Genomic DNA, 23337 nt, shown 5'->3' with positions numbered 1-23337 from the left:
ATTAATTCATAGAAAGATTTTTATCACTTCTGTTTAATTTATTAGAGACTTGAAGTACTAAGTATCACTTGCATGGTAGAAAGTAAACCAATTTAAACAAAAGATGAAATAAATGGTAAGTTGGGATGATTTGGATTTTTTAGATATTTTCTTTTTAGTTTAACAATAATTCTCCACAAGTACAAATCAGGGAGATCTCCATGAAATTAACTTCAAAGCAGATTTGCAAATGAGACCTAGAGGGTTTTTTAGAAAAAAAAATGTCACCAAGCAAAAAGAATTATAAATACATTCGTTGTATTTAATTATTTTTATGTGAAGAAACTGTAAATTAATGGGGAAAATTCATATCATTGCAAAATGACCGCTCCAGTGTTTAGCACTTTATAAGGGAACAATCTTACCAGGAACAATTAAAAGAATATTATCATCATTATTACTAATTGATTATTAACAAATTTTGAATGTTTCTAATTTATTTTACCCCAGAAAGCTTTCACTCACAGTTACAATTCTTTTTTCAAGATGCAATTTTTAAATATAGTGTTTTCTTTCTTAACAGTAGGGTTAAAGTGAAATTGAATATCGTATGATTTGTTTCATTTAGTCAACAAAATAGGTTGTGTACATGGTTTTGTGAGTTGTGTTATTGCTTTAGGTCCAAATTTCCCTTTAGGAGGTTACACTAAACATTCTCCTAAGTGATTTATAGTTCTGAAATTGCTATGCTACTTCAGCGATATTTTTCTGAAAAAAAGGCCATTCTTCCCCCTCGTTCTTTTTCATACAAACTACAGAGTCTGTCCAAAAATATCCCTTGTCACTTTACTGTTACAAGAAGGGTAAAATATTATTGTGAACAACAGAATCAATTTGCTCTAAGTGCAAAAAGAATTTTTATATGATATGAATTAGATCAAGTCAAGCAAACAACTCTTTCCATAAGTAACTCACTGAATAAATAAAGGCAGGAGTGGCAGAAAGCAAAATAAAATCAGCATCTGGGGACTCCAAAGAGATTTGTCGGTTTAAAAAAAGAGAAAGCAAGAGAAAACTAAAAGGGTAGTCAGATTCCAGCTATCGACAAGCTCGTCCTCTGTGCTTTGCTGAATAAAACAAGCAGGGCCCCTGATACGAGATTGCGTGTCTTGATCCGGGGGGCTGTTCTCATGGAGAACTTGGAAAGCCACAGCCGCAGTAACATGTGACAGTGGGGATTTTGCAGCCTGCATTGCAAGAGCCGGAAGTTGGACCGAATCTGCTTGTCAAGGACTATATAAAAATGAGGAACATTTAACCCGTTTTTGTTTTTATTGTTACTGTTTGCGCGCATGTGTGTGTGTGTGTGTGTATGGAGTAGGACTTGGACAGTGCAACTCCTCCGACCCCATACATCGGGGGAGCACCAGTCGGTCAAGAAATCAAGATTCCAGATCTCAGCTTTCTGCCTACAATCTGGAGAATGAGAAATGTGAAACAGGAATGCCTTGAGGATGAGTTTTCCATCAGCTCCAAGAGAATGAGAGTAATTCATGATGCTGTTAGTGTTAGGAGGTGATTTCCCTCCCATTATCATTATCAACTTTGGAACCTTGAACCAAGGCTTATACAATGAACGCTGTAACACCAAACTTTCCCCCTCCCATGAACCGAAAACTTCAGAGGCTGTCATCACATCACAACTGTGTTTCAGTTTAGAAATGCAGAGCGTCTGCATTTCAGAACGACCTTAAAGTGGCTTTTGCACCTGCTACTTTAGATTTCCATCTCAAAACCTCCACACCGCCACACACTAATCAATCTATTCTATCCATTTCATTACAGAAGTGGCTCCTAATTAAACAATCAGACCCGAGTAAAAATATGGTATACTCAAACAGCACACCTACATCATGACCAACACATAATTGTTTTTTGCACATTGATTTCTTGATCCACTACATTTTTTAGCGAGCTTTTCTTTAAGCAATAAATACACAAATGCACTTGGTAGAGGTTACTTTTGAGTTGTGAAGATCTGTCTACAGATTGATTTAAATATGTTCCCAATTATAAACTAATAAGTGCAATTTACAACATGAGACCTTCAGATGAACAGTCCAGTTCCATAAAGAAAGTTAAATTCCTGATTATTAATGTCAAAAGAGTTAATCTAACAATTCAAATAAATTTTGGCACCTGTCCCTGGATATGTGATAGAAATCATTTTTCTTTTTGATCTTCCTAATTTCTATTTTGTCTGTATCCACTCTTTGGCTGGATGAGTTATCTCGGCTCCCATATTCTGAACTCCCATTAATTTGCTTATTCCAGTGTAGCCCCGCCCTCCACCAGCTGTGACCTTGCTTACGTAACTGTGGCTGCCTGATGGCCAAATCTGATTGGATACTTTCCAATCCAAATTTTGTAGACACCTCTGTAGCACTTGAAGCTGCATATAGTGTCCTGCTTCTTAAAACCCTTTCCTGCCTAGTTTTACAACAGTGTTGCCACTGGGTTCACCTCTCTCGTCACTTTTCAATCTTTCCCTGGACCCCCTCGTTCTCAGCCTGTGCTGGAAGTGCTGTGCTCCCCAACACTCCACCCCCAGGTCTCTTTTCTCTTCTTTCCTCTCTTCTCTCTTCTTCATATTAAATTCCCTGGCAACTTTGCTCACACTAACACTACCAAAGGGATCTCGTCCATGTTTCTCCCTTATGCTTCAGACTCATCATCTATCTAAGTATGCAGGGTATCCCTGTTAAAGGCATCTCAAAATCAGGTGGTCAAATTAGATTTCCCCTCTTTTCCCCCACAACTTCTGACCATCTGCCATGTCCTCACCATCAGCCTGAAGGCATGTAGGGTCTTCCTTACCCCTGTCTTCTCACGTCCAATTAAGTCATACCGATTCCTCTTCCTAAATACATTATAAATCCCCTGCCTTCTTGCCCTTCTAACTTTCATCACTTGAGTCAATGGGCTCAGCATCTGTCACCAGAATCACCAAAATGGTCTCTCACCCCAGAGTCCCTGACTCCAAGCCTCCGTTCCCTCATTCATTCTTGAGCCAGATGCCAGTCAATATGACTCCACTAGATCCCCATTAATTTTAGGTACGGTTTTGCTATTCTCTGCCCACAAGATAGTCTTCCTCAGTAGACAGTGCCACTCTTCACTCTAATGCTCAAACATCCTAGGTCATCCTTGGTTCTTCTCTTACCCTCATTTCTGCATCCCATGCACTAGCGGGAACTGTCAATTCTACCTGAAAACCACATCCCTCACCTCTCTGCCCTTTATGACCACTACCACTCTGACCTGAGTTCATCATCACCTGTCTGGAAAACTGTAGATACTGGAATAAAAAGTAGAATTGTGCTCATCATATCTCTGCAGTGTCATTTAACCATATTGCCCTCTCCCTCTGTTTTCTATAAAGCAATTACTGGAGCTAGAAGTTTGATAGCTACTCTCTTTAAGTCAGATTCATTGAGTTATCATTTAGATCCAGTATCACTGAAGGGAGATTGTTCCTTTTCATCCTCACCCAAGGAGATGCTTATTGATTTTAGAGAGAGGGGAAGGAGGGAGGGAGAAGGCAAGGGAGAGAAACATCGATAAGAGAGCAAAACATTGATGGGTGCCTCTCGTACATGCCCCTACATGGAAACCGAACCCGCCACCCAGGCATGTACCCTGACTGGGAATAGAACCTATGATCTTTTGGTCCTTGGGAGGACACCAAACCAAGTCACAATGGCTAGGTCTAGGAGATAGATAATTTTTTAAAAAATATTAATATGACCAGGGCACTCCTCTACTTAAACTTCTCCAGTAAATTCTTGCTGCCCTGAGAATATAAAGTCTAAAAATTCTTCACTATGACCTACAGAATCCTTCACAGCCTGGGCACTGACCACCCACGCCCCTCCATCTCATCACGGACTACTCTCTCCCTCCTTGGCCTCCTGTAGCCACACCTGGTCTTCTCTCCATCCCACCAACAGTTCACATTCATTCCCACTTTTAGGCCTTGGCATTTACTGCTCCTTTGGCCTGGAAATGTCCCACAATGTCTCCAAGTTCCTGATCCCTTCTTGTTACTGAGGTCTTGGTCAAACACCAGGCCTACAAAAGCCTTCTTTGTCCATCCCCAAAATCAGGCTGAAATCTGCACCTGGTACTGAGCTTAATCTCAATAAAGGTTTGCTAAATAAATCCACTGCTTCTGGGTGACGTGACTCCCACAATGGCCAGTGCCCTCCTGAACTGATGCTATACTTCACAAGGAGTGAAGGAAGGCATCTCTTTCCCCCAAAGTCATCGCACACTGTCTTTTCTCTGCACCTTTGCATGCGCCACCGAGCCTGCCTCCCATTCCTGTGTTGTTTGTTCGGACTCATTCCTGATGCCATCATTAACCATAAAAGCCATCCGTTTAATCCACATCCTCAGGATACAGCACATATAAAATATGCTCTTAGCACTTTGGGGAGAACCTTACAGAATAACAGTCCAGGGTTAGGTTCTGGAGTCAGTGGCCTGCACTCCAATCTTTGCTCCACCATCCAAGTATCCATCCAGGTAAACTCTTTGCCTCAGTTTGCTCCTCTTACAAGGAATGAGATCACTTTGAGGATTCCATGATATGACACATATAAAGTGCTTAGAACATTCGATCAATAAATATCACCTACTGTTATTCTTACTAACTATAATATACTTTATTTAACATCTCACAATGAAATGATTTGGTGTTTTTTTTGTCTACTTCTTACTACTGGCAGGTCTTTGATGGCATGGGGAGATAGACATACCCCCACCCCTTCATTCTCATAATTCCACGCCTGGGCACAATTCCTGCTCATCACAATACTCCACAAAGTTTTCTTAAGTGATTATAAATAAATCTGGTTTCCCTGGGCTAGAGATACTCTTGGGTGGAGGGTGGGGGTAGGTCCAAAGGTATGTGAATGAAAACTAGTAATGTATGCCCCTGATGCTCTCACTGGTTGATAAAACACACCTGTCAGGAATAACGTGTGTGTGTGTGTGTGTGTGTGTGTGTGTGTGTGTGTGGAGATGGGGCAGGGGGCAACTTATCCAACTGACCGAAAAGTATGAGAAAAAAAAACAAAAAGAAAAACGAAAGCTTCACATTCCAATCTGAAACCCTATTCTTTGAACACATCTCTTTCTCATCTCAGAGGGAAGAATTCATTCGGTTCTGCTATAAAACGAAGAGCTAATGCTTGGAATAGCATCACCCCATCATGATCCAAAATCTCCCTTTGGTTCACGTATTCAATAATCCAGAAACTGAAAAATCCCAATGCAGCTCAAACCCAAAATACATATATGTGAACCCATTTTTTAAAAGCACCAGTTTTATTGCGTTGCCTTTGAACCCCTGCAAACCACACAGGAGAAAAGGGCCAGCAAACTTTTTCTGCGAAGGGACCAAGAGTAGCTCCCTCCGGCTGTGGGCCCTACGGAGGGACCCTGCTGCTGTGGGCGGAGCAGCCATCAAAACCGCTTGACTGAATGGGTGTGGCTGTGCTCCGGTGAAAATTATTCATGGAAGCAGATGCCCTAATGTTACGTAAACTGTAGTGCCATGAAATCTTTCCCTCTTTTGATTTTTATCATTTGGAAATATAAGAGCAATTCTTGGCTTGTGGGCATATAGAAACAAATCCTAGGTCGAATGTGGCCCACAGGTCAGCGTTTACTGACCGCTACATTTCATGAGCTCTTCCCCTAGCTTCTGGTAAAACACAACATACCTGGCTTCTCTTCGTGAACGGAAAGAGATAATGACGCATTTTCTCATGCCAAAAAGGTTACTACTTTTATAACTTCTATATTATGACTATGATGGCATTTTCTAAGTAATGTAAAAGATAAGAAGTAAAAACAATTATTGAAAATATCCTCACCCTGACTGGTGTGGCTCAGTGGATTGAGTGCCGGCCTGTGAACCAAAGGGTCACTGATTCAATTCCCAGTCAGGGCACATGCCTGGGTTGCAGGCTGGGTCCGAGGTAGGAGGTGCATGAGGGGCAACCACACATTGATGTTACTCTCCCTCCTTATTTCCCTCCCTTCCCTTCGGTGTAAAAATAAATAAAATCTTTAAAAAAAAATTTAAGAATTTAAAAAATTGGAAAAATATCTTCATATTAAGCATTTGACAGCAAATTTAGGACTCCATTCATCCTAACTTCACTACACACTTACTGTTCAATACCTAAATCTGATTTTCAGTCATATTTATGACACTTTCCTTATTCATAAGGGAACAGAAATTGCAATGACAAAATTCATATATGTGTATGTGTATATACACACACATCCACGTGTTCCTGAAACAAAGAAACAGACATAAGTCGTTCAGCCAGGCATAGATTTAAAAAATAACCTGGTACAGTCTCCCTATGTGCCCAAAGGAAAAGAAATCCACGGTGCTTCCACTCAAAAGATACTTATGAAGCACGCACTACGTGCAGGTCAAGGTGAAGAAAGGCAACCTTTCCGGCGTACGCACGAGATTGTTCATCTCTTTCGTGCTTTCACGAACACGTGCCTAAAACAGTTAAATGTAAAATGTCATCATTATTTTGATCGACCTCAGAAGAAACTCAACCACCTTCACTCGAGGATCAATATGACCCGGGGTTTTCAAGACCCCGAGTTCTCCAGAGAGTGCTGCAAATTGACTGGCTCGTCTCTCAGAGCTCGATTGGACATGAGACGCAGGGAAAGACACGTAGCCCTCGAGGCGAAGAGCCTCATCTCGCACCGTCCCATATCGGCCGGAGCAGCGCCGTGGCTCAAGAAGGCAGGCTACGTCTTGCACAAGTCAATTGTGAATTACTCTCTCAACTGGCTCCGCAGCTGCGGTTTGCAGTGGCTAGAGTACCCTCCAAATAGCTGGTTGTGGGGAAAACATAAAAGCCTGCTTTTTCCACAAACACACGAAGTTGGGGGTTGGCCATCTGCCATCCCAACTCACAAAGGACAGGCAGATCTGAAAGGGGACACTTCTGCGACACTATCAGAAATCGGGTAGATCAAAAGTTTGGCATGGGGCTGCTGTCAGGCACTCAGACGCAGAACTTATTCCAGCTTTAGAGACCTGTGGAGTAGGCCTAGGAAATAAACTCGGCTCAAAGGAAGCCTGAAGCCTCCCCCCAAAAGTGAGAAGCTGGGAAACTGTACCAAACTCTCCTTTTGTTTCCTCCCAAAAGAAACGAGCAATCTCGAGAACAGGAAAATAGAGCAAAGTGCGGTTATGGCCCACAGCATTAACCCCTCTCTGAAAACTTGAAGCAAACTCACAATTGAGCTACACACGTCGGTGACAAAAACTGAGTTTGGCTTACCCTTCCAGGCTTTCATCTAATCAACTGCAGCCGCTGGAGATTTGGGCGATGTGGAAGTGAAAGGTAAATGTTGGTGAAAGCTGGTATTTCGGAGGTAAACTGGGCTTCATGAAACACATCTATGTAGGTGTGATATGTGTACACGCGCACACACATACATATCACACAGGTATGGAGAGAGGAAGACAGAAGAACAACAAAGGGAAGATTATTCTTTACAAGCCCTCTCGTTAGCATAGACATACACAGACACAGAACGAACAGAGGCTGACTCTGCCTCCTCGCAGAGAAAAGTGGTTCGAGTCCCCTCGACCCCTCAGAAGAGCACGCTTTCACTGAGCCCGGGTCATCAGGTAATTCCTACGTTACTATTTCCCGCAGGTAGCCTTCCCAAACTGTCCGTTATTCCCATCTGCAGGTGAAATCAGACGCCTCCCTCACCTGGCAAAACTTCCCAACCCCGCAACGGCCTGCGCAACCCTTCTGGTTGCACGGAAAGTTCAGCAGGTTGACATTTAGTTACGTGACTGAATTCTAAACAGGGATTAATAAAATGATTAATTTACTCTTCTCGTCTCCGCTCTCTCCCCGGTGTCCCCCGCGAGTCGTGGCTGGCCATCCACAAGAACAAAATATCTGACTGAGGAAAAACTGTCTTCCCACCACAGCATCTGTCTCCCTGGCAAGCTCTGCCGACAGTTGGGGCCTGGCTCTGGAACTGCTCAAGAATCTCTTTCGGGCTGAGCTATTAGTGGGCTCTCATCCTCCTAGGTGCCGCTTCCTACTGCTTCCACTCAATTGGAAAGGCGGCTTTGTGTATATTTATCCTTCTGAGAATCTGCTATTGTGCAAATATCTCAAATTGAGACCCCCGTGGGAGGGCGCGCATGACACTTGCATTTCCTTTCCTGCAAAATATCCCTAAGATAGCTCCGGCGGTTCCCAAGGGTCTGCTTCTGGGTATTACATTATATAAGCAGATTCTCCTTCAGAAAAGGGAAAGAGTTGTTTCAAGACACAGAAATAAAAATGCCCACAGTTCTCTAAGGGAATTTCAAAATAGCAAGCTGCTTAAATACCAAGGAAAGCACCTGGTTTGTCTCCAAGCCTAAAGATAGCCTACGATAGCATAAGACGGTAAGGAGGGGCCGGGCAGGGGAGAGGGGAGCTGGGAGGTCGTGAGGAAGCACAGGGCAAGTCTGACAAGGCACCTCTGAGCAAACTCGGTCACTTCTGCAATTCTATAAAAAGCCCTGACTCGAAGAGGTTTTATGTTTTGTTTTTGGAAAGTGGTTAGTTAAGGTGGACGCCACACGTGCCTTGTTCTAATCCCAGAGCCTAAAATACTTCCGTCAGGCTCTTCCCTTCCTTCTTAAACATTTCTGCCCAAATCCACTTTAGCCACATTTTTTTTTCCCCAAACGATTACTCAACCCCTAGACTCCCTGGAGGCTTCTGATTTTTAAAAGAATTAGGAAAGATCTCCGGTTATTATTAGATTCCATTTAAGATTGAGAAGAAAGAAGAGAGTGGGCAAGACGGGAGCGTCTTTATGTTGCCTGAGTTACTTTTGAAATGTGCTTCATTCAAAGGCCAGAGAAGCAAGGAACATCTTCAAGCTACAAAGTAAGAAGTCAACTGGACCAATTACTTATAACCCTGTCATAGAAAGTAAAAATAATTTGATGCCCCCTCCCCCCAAAAAAACCCTAACGGCATTTAAGAGATTCCGAGAAGCTTCCTACATTTAATCTTTTCTAAGAATAAGTACAGAGAAAAAGATTAAGCTTTCAAATATCTCACTTACGTAAGTCTGACAACAACAAAAAATCCACAGTGGAAAGGATTAATCTGAAACAAAACTCGGAAAAGAGGCTTCTGCAGAAAACTCTTCCTCTGGCTACATCGCTTTTGTTTACAATGAGAAGGAGAACTTGGCCCCATTATATATTCCTTCTTATGGTCCCCTCCGTGAATTGAAATTGGTAAAGTAACATTGCAATTATCTTTTATCTATAGCATGATTTATTTATAATATGAAATCTCTTTTTTAAAAATATTTTTAGAGTCTTAACAAGTGAACGCTCTCCTTAACAGGCAGGGAAAATAAAACTGAAATCTAAAACAAATATTTTTATTTCACCATTCTTCTTCCAGAACACCATGAGTGTGACTCCAATAAAAACACAGCTACGCATTTTGTTGCAAACATTTAAATTTTTTTTTCAACTTCCAAGGTCAAATTTAGAGCTGCACCAATGAAGAATATAAATAAGTTGTAGGCCATGCCTAAAGCGGGGATCTTTTCAAGTAAAAGACAAGACTTACTAATAGTCCCATTTGTTTTCCATTAAAAATCTACTCATTGTATTCACAGCGATCCGCATGCCAGTATGCGAGCCTGCTTGGGCAAAGTCTTTGCTTTGTGTGTGTCAGATGCAACATTTACTTAAATTCCAGATAATTGCAAGTGCATCTGCTAGGCTTTGTCACTGGTCTATATGAACATTTTCACAGTGTATACAAAGAGCAATTATCCAACAACCACAGAAAAAGAAACAGTCATTTCTGCAAATTACAGCCAGCTCCTTTATCAAGGAATAAGTTCGTGCTAAAAGAATGCTACCCCAAAACACTTTTTAAAATAAAATGTATTCACTCACACCACATACATAACTACCCAGAACAAAAAAGGGAGCTTTGCAACTGTCAAATTACTGGGTCTGAAACAAGGACAACTGCAATTTCAAATAAAATCATCTTACGCAAACACATCCTGCCCTGGCCGATGTGGCTCAGTTGGTTGGGGCGTCGTCCTGTCGACCCATGGGTCATGGACTTGATTCCCTCTCAGGGCACATACCGAGGACGTGGGTTCGGTCCCCCAGAAAGGTACATCTGAGAAGGCAACAGATCAATGTTTCTCTGTGATGTTTCTCTCTTTCTTTGCCTCTCTCCCCCTTCCTCTCTCTCTGAAAGCAGTGAAAAAATGTCCTTGGGATAGAATTCAAATAAGAAAATAAATACATAAATACATAAATAAATATAAAAATAAAACACATACAGTTTAAATCAATGTGATGCACTGTATTCATGTTTTTATTCTGCATTCATGAAAGAACAGTTCAACCATAGTCACTGATTCTTTATCATCAGTTTTTAGTCCTCCAATTTGGTGTGCAAATGAACAGAATCAAGAATATAAAGAAAAATCAGAAGAAGGAATACTAAAAAGCAAAAACAAAAAAATAAAACCAAAACAAAATTTTAAAATGGGACAATACATTTTACTTTAGTCATTAAATAGCTGATCCTAAGAAACAGGTTATTGGTTCAATATTTCTTTCTCTCTTTCACTCTTTTCTTTTTTAGTCTCTTTCTTTTCTTTATTTTCATGAACAGTCCAATTTGTGACGTGCAACGCGGCTCACCTTCCTTTAAAGCACGATCCAGTTTTTTTTACTTTCACTTCTCATACCAGCAAACATCAATGGCTCTCCTCTTTAAGGGCCTAAAAGGGCAAATCTGCTCTCTTAACAGATTCTCAAAGCTATCCGCAATGACCACAGTGCCGTCGTCAGAATAAAAAGACAACCAGTTGATTCAAAGACTAAAAACATTTCGTGACCATTGTCCTGATTTAAATCTATCAGTTCAGTTGCCATTTACTTCCTGTTTCACCTTCACTTAAATGTCTTCATTATCATTTTGAAAAAGTGTTACGTTACCAGCCAAAGCTATTAGTCAGAAAAAAAAATATCTCCCTAGTCCCCAAACTGAAGAACCATCATTATCATTAATATTTCATGGAACTGCATTAAATGAGACAACATTCAATATTTAACCATCTAATCCTACAGTAATTTATATTAGAAAATACCAACCATGTGAGACTTCAGCCAGTCGGATTATTTTATTGGATGAGCCTTTGTCATTATTAATAACATGGCAGTAGCTCATATTTTTTCCCGAACAGAATGTACCATCCAAGGATTGAAAGTGATTTTGTTTCTAATTAATTCTCAAAATCCTTTGGAGACAGTGATGGAAGGATAAATATATTAATTTGGAGTTGAAAAATAAAAGACTGAGCCTTCAGGTGCAATAGTTTCACGGCCGATGTGTGTGGATCACTGGCGTGGGCGCTAAATGTCACTACGTTTACTAGTAATACTTCAGGAAGACCCGTCTGAATCTCTGAGAGTCTAAACTATGCAAAAAGAAAGGCAGCGTTATTCCTTTCAAGTGCCACAATTACTCTTATGACTGATTTCTAAGTAGAAAGTCAGTCTGGTCTCTTATCTGGAACGTCTATTAATTTGCTTACAGGTAGTTCCGTAGCCAGCCAGGTGTTCTTTGTATGCACTTTTACACAAAGCGCTTTTACCTTTTTACAACTTTGCCTATTTATTCAGAGGCACCTTTCAGCCCATTCGAGGTGAATTATCTCAAACTTCAGCATGAGCAGAATTCGAACAGGTAACATCTTAAAATGGCTGTTGGTGAGAAACAGAATTCTCTGCATGAGAAACATATTTGAGGTTGGTGTGTGCCCAATACCTTTACAACTGTGACAGAAGTTCGCTCTGCTCTCCGCCTGCCGAGTCCGCACCAGGAGGCACTTGTTACCCACCCCGGAAGATCCCGCAGGTGACTCACAAAATAACAGTAAGTATTTGCTGGGGGCCTTTTATTATTTTGTTTTGTTAACTGCCATCACCCTCCTTCACACACACACACACACACACACACACACACACACTGATATTTTGAGGGAAGTCCACCATTTATATCTCAAAGGATGTCTACATCTGTTTGTCTCATTAAAGAATAAGAAAGGGCCAGACTATCGATTTCTTATACGGACACTTCATTGAGAGGCAGCTGATCCCATGCATGTGCCAGCCCGGGTCTTTGTATTGAGAGCCTGGGGCCCCCAGAAGCAAGAACGAGGGGTTTTTTCCCTTCCTGGTACAAAGAGCCACATATCCAGGGCAGCAGGGCTGGTTGATACTATGATAACGGCACAGCCCAGTGCCAGGGCTACAGCTGGACACCCAGGATTCAGTGGCAGAAGACGTGCCCAGCTCCGCATTTCCCACTGATTTCATGACTCCAGATACCCTTCTAACACATTCCCCTTCTGTGTGCAGTAGCCAGCGTCAGTCTCTCTAACCTATAAATTAGAATATAACTCCACCCCAAAATTAAAAATGATTCAGACTGTGTTTTTACTCTGTGTTGGTTAATTTTATAAACTGTTGGAACACAAATGAAGAGATCCTGCAATATTGGCAGTTGCAAAGCACATCCTCTTATCACAAAGATGAGGGATGTCCCATCCAGAAGGGCCCGCCGCATCAATTTTTTTATCAATCCTCAGAAAGTCACAGAGCTGACAGGAAAAGAGCCAAGACACATCTGCAAAGACCCTGCCTCTGTATTCTCAGCCACTGCTTCTCTGATTCAGACCCACAAGGAACAGAAAATGCAAGAGAAATTTGGATGGTTTAGCTATGATTTGCTGAAAATGACCTATGCCCTTCTTGTAAATCATAGTCAAACTCAGCATTAATCAGGAGACTGACCAGTGATCTCAGAAGTCAAAGCCGATGGCCTGCAGCCCAGGAAGTTAGTACCTGGGGCCAGGAAAGGGGTCGGTGCCTCTGGGCTCCCCCCTTGGTCATCTTGCGTTCAGAGTTGTTCACCTGGTATTTATCAGGGACATCACCCTTCCCGCAAACAATGGGTAAAAGAGGAATTGAAGAGAGTGAATAGGAGTTTTCATAAGCAACGCCCTGAACCTACATATTCAACATAGATTTTCAAGTTCAACGGGCATAATATTCTTTTAAAGAACATTATTTTTTAACAGGGCATTTTGGGAGTACTTGAAAATGTTCTTTCCTTCCCAATTCCTATTACGCTTCAAACACCCTTTATTTAGAAAAAAAAAAAAGAAAGAAAGGTAAATCATAAATTGATTCATTGGTCATGAAAAAATGTAAATTGACAGCTTTGGGGCACAGAGTCATCCCTCCACTCGCTGATTGAATTTACACAGGTAACAGGCACATCCTGATCGTGACCTGCACCGGAACTTATTCCACAGCCTAGATGTTGGCAATGATACAGTTCCTCCCGGCAAGAGTCCATAGTTTAGTACTTGCCCTGTGGCTTCACTTAAACGCCTCTGTTATTAGATACCTGAAGAGAAAGAAAGAGAGAAAGAAAGAGAGAGAGACAAGGAGGGAGGGAGAGAGACAGAGAGAGAGGAAAGACAGAAAGAGGAAGAAGAAAGAGGAGAAATTAGATCCCTAACCTCTCCTCAAGCTATGTTTTTCTCAGTGCAATAGATTTGGAGTTCCAGGGCAAAGCTATTAAGAACAAAACAAACAAACAAAACCCAACTAGTAACTTCTGTAATTAAAATATCATTGCATACACTCACACACATACATAAAAGCACTTTTGCCTACAGAACATAATCTTCTAGACCAGCGGCCAATCAGGCACACACACCCAAACTCGGTACGATTCGGTGTACACCCCATGGGGGCTTAATAAACACTTATGAATTGACTGACAAGACAAAAACCAAGAAATGACAACCTTCAGGGTAGCTGTAACACAATTTTAACTTGAAAATTGCCCAGGAATAGACTTTACAATCTACGGGGACATACACAAATCATATAAACAGCGCCGGTGCCCCTCGTGTACCTAGGGCGGCCTCAGGGAATAGCTGAGTGAAGAATCACCGTCGTGGGAAGCAGAGCTCTGGCTCTCTCCCTTTTCACTGTTTGGCTATCACAGGGAAGCCAGCTGATGGTGACTTTTATTCTGAAATAAAATTATGATTCTATTAAGTTATTTCAGAAGAACAGTGGAAATGGAGATTAGAATTCATGCAAAACTGAGCTCATCTCTAACATTTTCTTGCTAAGTCAACAGGTATGAAAGCACCTTGCCCTCTTGATTCTTAAGACTCCTGTTGCCATTTTAATTTCTTTGCAGCCGAACATGGCAAAAGCATTACCTACGGTGCTTAAATGATTTCTTCAGTGGCAGAAGCAGGAATGAGCAGCATAAACAGGAATGAGCAACAAATCATAACAGCCACTGTCTTCTCAAAGCGGTTCATGTCTTAAAACACGTTTCATTCCCTGTTTCCTTGAAGACAATCTTCAAGTGCCTCAAGTTCAAAAGTGGTTTGTTTTCCTTCCCAAAGTTCATAAAAAATGTTCTACCTCGGGGATATGAATAGGACAGATTTATAAAAATGCAGTGGTCCCTGGAATTGAGGACTCCCATAAATAAGAAGATGCTTCTATGAGCAATTTTTGCCTTACCATATATACTTGAAATGGTGGCTATTTTAGTTATCCATGTTTGAGAAGCAACTTCCACATTAATAAATTTCCCAGAATACATGATGACAGGCAAGTGCGGAATAAGAAGACCTAGCACGCTCAGGGTCAATGCCCTTGCACTGGCAGGGGTGTTACAACAAAGAGCAGGAAACCACTTTTGGTTCAGGCAAGAGATTCTTTTTTTTTAACAAAACTGCATGAGACCAAAAATAAAAGTCTGTGTATGTCTTTACAATCGAAGACCAAACACAAAAATCTATTTTAATTCACTGCTTATCGGGGCTGCCTCAGCATTTGCTCGTTACAGCTATATGTACTGACCAACGACCGCAACCACCACCTGGAAGATCACCTTGCCCTTCACCCCCATCTGACCCCATCGCACCCCACCATCTCTCCAGCTTCCCACAGTCCAAGGCATGGCCAAGGGGTTGACTTGCTCATCTGCTTCATAGGATAATTGGAGTTCATTTTCTAACACACGCCTTTGAACATAGAAATCATGATTTGTTTCAAAGCGTACAGAATGCCTTACATTTCTTCCTAACATTACGTCAAGTAGTTAGTAAAACGTCTGACGATGGTAACTCTCAATCTTTTCCAGGTTTTCCTATAACAAGCCAAACACATTTCTGGGGAGGGATGCTTACTTTTCAGTTGTTAGGGCCCCGCATTGATAGCAATGAGAAAGGACATTTTTTTTTCTTGTTTTCTTGGCAACCTCCTCTGGACTGTGAGAAGTGATGATTGATCATTTCTCCACACTCATCCACCGCCCTCTCTGTGGCCACATGTAAATTTGCCAATGGATAATTAAGCAGCAGACACATCCAATAAATATAATAAATAAATTTGATTTTTTTCCCTTAGTAATTGGTTTCATCTGACTGAGTCTGATTATGTGTGAGGATATATAAACAAGATTAGAGAGGAGAAAAATTAGCTGCCAGGTCACACGAATTGCAGAGCCCTGACCACTGTGAAAGGCTTTTGTAATAACGATATTATTATTCTTAGGGTTAAATATAAATAAGCAGTTTGTGTCTTCTCAAGAGGTTTAGGTGAGGCTAAAAATAAAACTACTGACATGAGTATTGCCTTGAGGAAGTGGTAGTCAACCACAGAATGTACCCCCTGTTCTACATCCTGATCCCAGACTCTCACACCTGCCCTTTCCCTCGTGCCCCATGAAAGTTCATGCAGGTGGCACCAAACCGGGACACAGGTCTCCGATACCAGACGTCATATATCACACCAGACTATACACCTGGAAATGAACTGAGCATTTCAGAAGGCAAAGAAGGAACAGGTACATGTACACAATTACTGCTTGAGCAAACCTTACAAGCAAATTGAATTAAATCACCTCTCTAAAATGCTCTCGAGTGACACAAAAAACGAAACTTTACAGTGTGCTTTAAAAAAGCACACCCAAGCTGGGTGGCTCGGTTGGTTGGAGCACCATCCTGTGCACCAAAAGGTTGCAGGTTTGATCCTGGAGGCGCTACGGGAGGCAACCGATCTGTGTATCTGTGTCTCTGTGTCTCTGTGTCTCTGTGTCTCTGTGTCTCTGTGTCTCTGTCTCTCTCTTTCTTTCTCTCTCCCCTCCCTCCCCACTACTTTCCTCTCTCTCTGAAATCAATAAACATATCCTCAGGTGAGGGTTAAAAAAAAGAAAGCACCCCTTCCTTTCCAATTTACTTGTTATGCGTCCTGTTGGTGTCAAACTAGTCTGGCTGTGGGATGTGGCTCTTAGCAGAGCACAGTAGCTGGCCTGTCCTTGAAATCCAAAAACTCCTTACTGAAAGAAATAAAAAAGATAAAACATAACTTTCTGCAGTTTTAATTTGCCTATGTTCCTTCTAAGTAATATCTCCTGAAATGTGTGTACATAACCATATACTTTACGTTTGAAATGGTTTAGAAAAGTTGTCACGATTAAAATCACGAAGTCTGTTGTAATGAGTTGTCTAGTAATAACTATGATTTTTGCTATGTACCATTGTTTACAGCAGATATTTACCATTTGAATTAGTCATCTGCATGGACATAGTTATCTTTCCTCTCTAATAGTTCAATTTCATTCACAGAAATAACCAGAGGAGCTAACTTGACTATTTCTAACATTCAAAATTAAATTTCAAAGTGGCACTTTGTCTTAACATCTTACAAATATAGCAATCACCTTACAGAATTTTGTGAAATGTTTATTTCACATTATGAAATTTTTTTAAAGTTTCCCAAAATAATTTTAATATAATGATGAATTTCTATTTTCCATATACACCCTTATTCGTCTAATTAAAGTATAATAAATGTCAGAATATTGAGTACCAGTTAAATCCTAAGCCAAAAGAAAAGTTTTAAACATAAGCCTTTTCCAAAAGAATCCTCTATAGAATTGCTCTCTGTAAAGATTTTAAATGAGTTATGTTACTGTTAGTATCAATAATATCTTTATCACATAAATTATATTCTCTGGCTTTAGTCTTTCCCTCCTAATAGGTAAATTGAAGACTGGGGAACCTAAATAAATAAAAGAAATGACTTATGCTATTGAACCAAATTCATAAATAAGTTTCCTATTCTACAGGGTCTATCACTCCCTTTAACATAACTAAGAAATAACTACTTTTACCAAGGTCATCATAACAGAAATGGATCATATGAAATTTCCAATATTTTTAAACAGGCTTGAGCCTACATAGGTAAATAATTGAGTCAACAGAACAATTGAATCGACTGTCTTTCAGAAGGCTGAGGTCCAAACTTTTATAGATCTGCCTCACATTCCAGAAATCACCAATGAACACAATGAGAAGAACACCTAAGGTAAGAAATCAAACACCACGTGTACATGGCAATAACCTGTGGCAGAACCGCACTAGAGGCAACGGGGGCACCGGGGCATCATCCTAGGTCACCTAAGCAAATATCAAGGAGGGCAAAGCATCATCCGAAAGAATTGCATTCAAAGCCTGAGAAGTCTAGATTTAAAAAAAAAAAAAAAACATGCCTCTCTTCCCAAACCAAGCACTCATATTTTCCGGAGACAGATATAGAATCTTCAGCACCCATCACTGAGAATCTGGCAAGAGCTACACGATAGTGACAAGATGAGAAATGCAGTCAATTATTCCATCAGAATCAAAGATCCATTCATATTGTCTGGGGAGGGGGGAATCTTTATCTGGGAAAATGGATTTTAGTTCAGCATATTAGTTCAGCAAGACTATATTATTTAGTCTTGATTTCTAGTCACCAAACTCACACAAAGGGTTAAAACACCTGCTCTCTTTCTACGCACACCACTGCAGAAAAGCACACAGCTATACTTTTTTCCCCGGTATTTCTTCTTGCCTAAAAGGTTCTTAATTCTACACTTAGGAGAGATGGACCAGTTAAAGTATTTCAGCAATAATAAAGGAACTTTAGTTGCCAACTACTTCTCAAGCTGCTTCATTTTCTGCCATTAAGAATTCATTAAAAGGCTGAAAGATTTCAAGTTCAAAATCACATTATAGTATGCAATATATTAAGGAGACTGGGGCAGGGAGTAACATGAATTTTAGGGAAAAGGTTTTATACCTCCTCCACTTCATAAAATCTTTTCAAAATAGGAGCACGATACTCTTAGCACTGCTAAAATAATTATGTTAAGTAGCAGCTTATCTTTGTTAGGTAGAGAAATGAACCAAAATAATTTTGAAAAATATATGTCACTGACAATTCAAAGTCCTGAACAACATGGATGTAAAGCAATAAAGCAATACAGAAACCAGGGGTACAGTGAAATACTTTGACAAAGCGACTCTTTCCTCTTACCATGCAAGACTCTTGTGAAATTACTGTTAATGTCACAAAATTTTAAACGGGGTGTTATCTGATTAGAAACTATAATACATTTAATAAAATATTGCTCTGCCCCTTTTCATTGAAATATATCAAAAGACATCTACTGCCCCGCCCCACCACCCGCCAAAACTGTTGTTGGAACCTTCCCTGAAGGCTTCGAATCTGCTGTATGTACTGAGTGCAGAATAGAAGGTTTCTCCCTGTGAGTTTACCAGGGCTCCTAGGAACCAGTCATTCAAAGAAATAAAACTATTGCTTCCCACAAGATGAGAGACAAAATCATCAGCTTTTGACATGGCTCCAATTAAAGGCATAGCTTTGATACAAGTTTTGCATCTTTAAATCTGACTTCCAGTTTAAGTTTGAGTTCTCAAGTGGGGAGGGATACGAAGGCCCTTGGCAATGACCTTGACCATATTTCACCAGAAATCACTTCTCGAAATCAGTCTACAAAGAATAGGAGACAATGGGAGAGCTCACTTACACAGGTTTTCCTTAAAAACATGCTAGGACTTCAAAGTTCCTTTCAATCACACAATGAAAAAAAAATCATTCTAAGAAATACTCAGTAGCTCTAACATAGAAACAGCTCATCGATGCAGATAAACCTCCACTCTTATCAAAATAAATACAGGAACTCTAACCACATAGGCAAATGGGATTAAGGAGTTTCATGCACCAACCATCTCTTACTATATGGAATTCTTCACTTGCCCTCAAAAGTTACCTCCTTTGCACACTGCCTGATGCTATGCCAATTAAAAATAAATACCTAATTTACCAATAAGCTTAGCGAGAGGATGGTATTATTTTGACACGTTAACCTGAGATCAATACTGGGCACAGAATGTCAACATGAGCTTTGTTAAGATGTAATGGAAAAACAATAAAATAATGATAATAGTAATAGTAATAAAACCACCAACAAACCACAAACACTATATGCCACACAGAACCATATAAGAGTCATTGCAAATCCAGCTGAGTGAACTATAATCAAGCCAGGCATTACACCCAAAATGTAGGTATGTTTAATATTTTAACAGAAATTCTCAGAGCTTTTCAGAAGTTGCCAGGAAACTGGAAGTAGAAAGCGGAGTGGGTGGGGAAAAACCAACCCCTGCGGGAAAGAATGTGTTCTTTAAATCAGTGGGCTCTCGGTCTTCACATCTAGTGAAGTCACTGAAAGTAAGCTGATAGTGAGGTTTCATACATAGCTTCATACGCTGACTATCTTATACAACACTTAGAAATCCCGTCCCATGTGCCATGTGAAATGAGTCCTTAGCCTGGTCAGTTATCTCTTCATGCCTGTGCGCATGCGATATTCCAGAGAAATAAGGCAGCTACTCAGCGTGGGGCGTATTACTTTCTGGGTTCGGTCCTAGAATGGGAAAACCATGATGCTTTGGAAGAGTTTGGTTCTTAGGATGGTAGTTTGCTCTAGGAAGTCATTTTCCTTTAGTACTCACACACACAGATGCCTCACTTAAATACAACTGAGGTCCTAATGAATGGAAACTGACTATCCCCTCCACATCCCAGCGTGATCAAAACGGTCAATGCAAGGGTCCATGAAAATATTTTTAAATAGCAATATTGTCATTTCAAGGGACCCGTGAGTAGATGAGCGTTCATTCAAAAAAAAAAAAAAAAAAAAAAAAAAAAAAAAAAACCAAAAAAAAACAATGCCTGTTACCATAAGCAGCCTACAAAAGCAGAAATACACTTTAGATCTCAGGGACCCAGCCCATAATGTCAAGAAAAGCTTTCGCCAACACAGGCAACCCAGAACGACAGGTGAATTGCATGGTGCCTTGGGGCAGGCTTTCTGGTCTGTCCAGGAGGGTCTGTCCAGGAGGGTCTGGCCAGTTGGGCTCATCTACAGTTTGTTCGGCCCTTCAGTCCTGAACAGGCTGTACTGTCCTAGGCTATTCTTCTAGCAGCAGCTAAGTTTACATCCAAGAAAGTTCACCAGTATCATTGCAAACATACTCTTTGCACATGTAACGTGCTGTTCTATGGCGTGGCGACCATAGAGCAGAAGCAGGCTTCCTGAGATAACAACAGTTTCCTTTGTAAAATGTATGTGCCTCCGAGTGTCCCTGAACAGGGTGTCCTCAGCAAAGTGTAGAGTTCAGAGCTCCTCAAAATGAAAACACACACACTGCAACTGCCACCAGGTCTACCCCAGGCTTCCCTCCCTGTGTGTCAGCTGCCACGATTTGAGCCCATTTTCCCATGGCTTAGCAGAAATTTTACAACTATACACTGATTTCACTGGAAACTGCTGATTTGCCTTTAATTACTGACCCTTCAGTTTTTCTACTGAACTGGAACAGAACACTCAGGGGGCAGAGAGTACAACCAGCGAACATGGGAACGGCTAAGAACCTTCCGAAGAACTTAAATGATATGAATGCATCCAAAAACTGTTGTATGTTAATGTCTAAATAATATTTAAAACAGATCCTGGAAGCAAGAGTTATAGAGTCAGTCCTATTTTTAAGAAAAGAGTTAGAGTTCAATTTGCATGCATTATGCTGGCTATTTTAAATAATTTTATTCCATATGTACAGTAGAAACTGCCCTCCCCCTCCCCAATTGACAAGGTGCCCCCTCGAGTGAGATCCAAGAGAGGGCTGGTTTGGGGTTAGAAATTGCTGTCCATGCCTCACGCTTCTGAATAAAACAATACCAGCAACCTCCCTCCTTCTCCATAGCCCGGAATTTATTTATTAAGTGAATTTAGCCATGGCCCAATCACGGGAGAACAGGACAGAATATGGTGCACTAAACACTTCTATGTTTATTATCTTTGCAGGCAACATGAGTAGTAGTGCCTATTCTTGCCTCCTGCAAATCTGCAGCAATGTGATGCAAAACAGCATTTTAAAGAAATTCTCTTTTGGAATGCAAATGACTCTTCCACCAATTTTGAATATTTTAACCAGCGTGTATCATACAGTAGTTCTGGAATCACTGGCATCTGTCATGCTGTCAAAACTGAATCAAAATGCATTGTAATCCTGGGGAATGATAACCTTAAATATCAATGCAACGTTAAAACGCATCCTAAAAAAAAATCCCCTATAATTGCGATGAACATTAGAGAGAAACCGGCAAGCCTTCTGCAGGGAAATAACAGTCTGCTCTACCAATTTCCCCTCCCCCCACCCCCCAAACTCATGCAACTAATGATGACCTCCCGAAGTGCCGAATTTACATGTTCCAGCATTCATCTGAGGATGAAGGAAGAAAAAAAAAAATACACAGAAAACCACGAAACAAGTTGCAAACTGCACAAACGCAAGGGGAGAGAGAGAAAGGGAACTGCAGCTGATTCAGGAGCGATTGCAGAATGAGGAGCAACGGAAAGGAAACAAGGAAGAAAGAAAAGGCGGGGGAAGCTTTAAGCATTAAAGAGTAAGAAGTGAAAAACATTTACCAGCAGCTCGGTCAGTAGCTTCGCTCCCTGACACCATCTACATAGAGAGATAACTTAGCCTAGAGTCTTCGTTCGGTCCCAGCTCGCTTTGGAGCAAAATTCCTTTACTTCGAGGGGGCAACACACCCTCAAGAAAGAGAGAGAGGGAAAGAAGGGGGAAAATAATCCCAAAGACCAAGACAGGCTTTCCCCCTCCTCCCTCTTACCCGCCCCCCGAACTCCCCAAACGGCGCTCGCTTCTGCACAGTCCTGCCGGCTGTGCTGCTGAGCTGAGCTGCCTGCTGCCGCGGCTGTAGTCGCGGCTGCTGGTGCTGCTGCTGGTGTTCCGCTGCTGCTACTTCGGAAAGGATTAGGAGGAGGATGCCCAAGCACGACCTGAGCCTGCGAGCCACCCAGGACCAATGTGCAACCTGCTCTGGAATCAAACCCATAACACACGCACGCACACCCAGTGGCTCCTGCACGCGAGCCCTTGCGCGCGCACAGGCGCCCGCCCGCGCGCGGCACAGACACACGCGCACACACACATGCACACACGCACGAGCGCGCACGCACACACATGCACACACACAAACACACACAGAGGATGCTGCGCACCGCCCGCCCGCCAGCCAGCGCAGTCCCAGAATGGGGAGGGCGAGCCAATCCCCGGGTCCCGAGAGCGCGCGCACAGGCCACGGCTGAACGGGTATGGGTGGTGGCGCTGGGGCTGCAGCAGCTGTGGTTGCAGGGTATGGGGCCAGGGAGGGGTTCACGATCGCAAAACAGGGGCGCTAGGGGGACGTGCACCCCTTTGTCTGAAGAGAGAGCCCTCACCGGGCGTTTCCAACACCCGATACTGAACGTGCAAACCCCAGTGGTGCAGAGTTCTGCTTCGGGCTTAGCCAGGGGAGCCACGGTTTCCTGCCTGCACGCCCGCGGGGTTCAGCTCCGAGAAACCCATGAACCGGCCGCTGCACCGTAGGTCCCTGTAGACTCCGGAGCACAGAAGCCAGCGCGTCCTGCGCACGACCCTAGCCTGCCTAGGTTTGCGAGCAAGACCGGTGCTCCGCCGGAACCCCACAGCGCGCCTTCCAGGGTTACGAACGCAGAGAGGCTCAGAGCCGAGCTTGGAGGCTTCATGAGGGAAGGCAGAGGTCGGTGCCAGAGCCCTCAGACCCTGCTGCCCTGCCCAAGGGAGAAACGACTCGGTGGCTCACAATCGGCCCGAGGGCGCGGTACCTGGGAAGCGAGGTTTCCAGACCTCACAGAAAAGAGGCTTTTCTTCCTTCTGTAAAGGGAATTCCAAAGGAAG

The 23337-nt window shown here is 42.0% G+C and overlaps 1 protein-coding gene across 1 annotated transcript in view; it reads right to left on the bottom strand.

The window, feature by feature from the left end:
- Positions 1-22231, bottom strand: part of TENM2 (teneurin transmembrane protein 2) — a 1103034-nt gene extending 1080803 nt beyond the window's left edge. The window contains exon 1 of the mRNA XM_028528771.2: positions 22044-22231. The gene's annotated coding sequence lies outside the window, so the exon portion shown is untranslated. The remainder of the gene's footprint in view (positions 1-22043) is intronic.
- Positions 22232-23337: the final 1106 nt, after the last annotated feature.

This window comes from Phyllostomus discolor, chromosome 13, assembly GCF_004126475.2.
Source record: "Phyllostomus discolor isolate MPI-MPIP mPhyDis1 chromosome 13, mPhyDis1.pri.v3, whole genome shotgun sequence".
Taxonomy (NCBI): domain Eukaryota; kingdom Metazoa; phylum Chordata; class Mammalia; order Chiroptera; family Phyllostomidae; genus Phyllostomus; species Phyllostomus discolor.
Note: the sequence above shows the minus strand (reverse complement) of the source record. Positions and strands in the feature narration are given on the sequence as shown.